We start from the raw sequence: 1,634 nt of genomic DNA, 5'->3' as shown, positions 1-1,634 counted from the left end.
AAATGGGTGACAACACAATGAAACCAATGGAAATAAATAAATAAAAGAATAGTCTAAAAAATTATGCTCCAACAAATTTGAAAATCTCAAAGAAATATACAAATTTTTAGAAAAGTACCACCTAAACTAACACAGTATGTAGTAGAAAACTTGAACAGACATATAACAAAAGAAGATTTTGATTAGTTCATTTAAAAACTCCCACCAAAAACTCCATTCCCAAATGGGTTTACTAGTGAATTCTATCAAACATCCAGAGACTAGCTAACACCAGTTCTACTCAAGCTATGCCAAAATATAGAAAAGGATGGAAAACTCCCAAATGCATTTTCTGAAGCAAGCATAACCCTCATACCCAAACCAGGCAGAGACATCACTTAACAAGAAAATTATAGACCAATATCCCTCATGAACATAGATGTAAAAATTCTCAACAAAATTCTAGCAAATAGAATTCAGCCAAATACAAAAAAATACAACATGACCAAGTGGGATTCATACCAGGTGTGCAAGGATGGTTCAATAATAGAAAAACAGTCAGTGTAATCCACCACATAAATAAAACAAAGGAAAAGAAACACATGATCAAACTGATTGATGTAAAAAATGCATTTGACAAATTCCAACATCCATTCCTGATGAAAACACTCAACAAAATAGGAATAGAAGGGCATATATACAAAACCAGCAGCCAACTTTATTCTCAATGGAGATAAATTGAAAGCATTGCCCTTGTGAACAAGAACCAGACAAAAATGCCCTTTATCACCACTACTATTCAATATTGTGCTGCAAGACTTAGCTGGAGAATTAGAGAAAGAAATGGAAATTAAAGGCATCCAAATTGGCAACAAAGAAGCAAAACTCTTTCTATTTACAGATCGTATGATCCTATACATAGAAAAATCCCAAAGATTCAGCAAGAAAATTATTAGAACTCATTGAAAGAGTCAACAAAGTGGCAGGATACAAGACCAACATTCAAAAATCAGCTGGATTCCTTTACACTATTAAAGAGAATTCTGAAAAGGGAATAAAAAAATATAGCATTTACAATAGCCCCTCAAAAGGTGCAATACTTAGGAATAAATCTAAGTAGAGAAATAAAAGACAAGACCTATACAAAGAAAACTATAAAACACTACTACAAGAAACCAAAACAGATTTACAAAAAAATGGAAGAATATACTACACTCATGGATAGGAGAATTTAACACTGTGAAAACATCAACACTACCCAAAGCAATCTATAAATATAATGCAATCCTAACCCATATCCCAACATCATTATTTAAAGAAATGGAAAAAACTGATCACTAGCTTTATAGGGAAAGGAAAAGACCTCAGATAAGCTAAGCATTACTTGTGAAGAAAAAGAAAAACTGGAGGTCTCTTACTTCCAGGTCTCAAAAACTACTACAGAGCCACAGTGTCTGGTTTTGGTACAATAAAAGATGCATAGATCAATGGAAGAGAAATGAGAACCCAGAAGCAAATTCATCCAGATGCAATCGGCTGGTCTTTGACAAAGGGCCAAAGCACAATAGGTGTGGAAGAAATATTTTTTTTCCAACAAATGGTACTGGCAAAACTGGAAACCCATTTGCAGAAAAATGAAACAAGACCCACATCTC

This window comes from Chrysochloris asiatica, unplaced genomic scaffold (genome assembly GCF_000296735.1).
Source record: "Chrysochloris asiatica unplaced genomic scaffold, ChrAsi1.0 scaffold00021, whole genome shotgun sequence".
Classification (NCBI taxonomy): domain Eukaryota; kingdom Metazoa; phylum Chordata; class Mammalia; order Afrosoricida; family Chrysochloridae; genus Chrysochloris; species Chrysochloris asiatica.
This window is presented reverse-complemented; position numbering follows the sequence as displayed.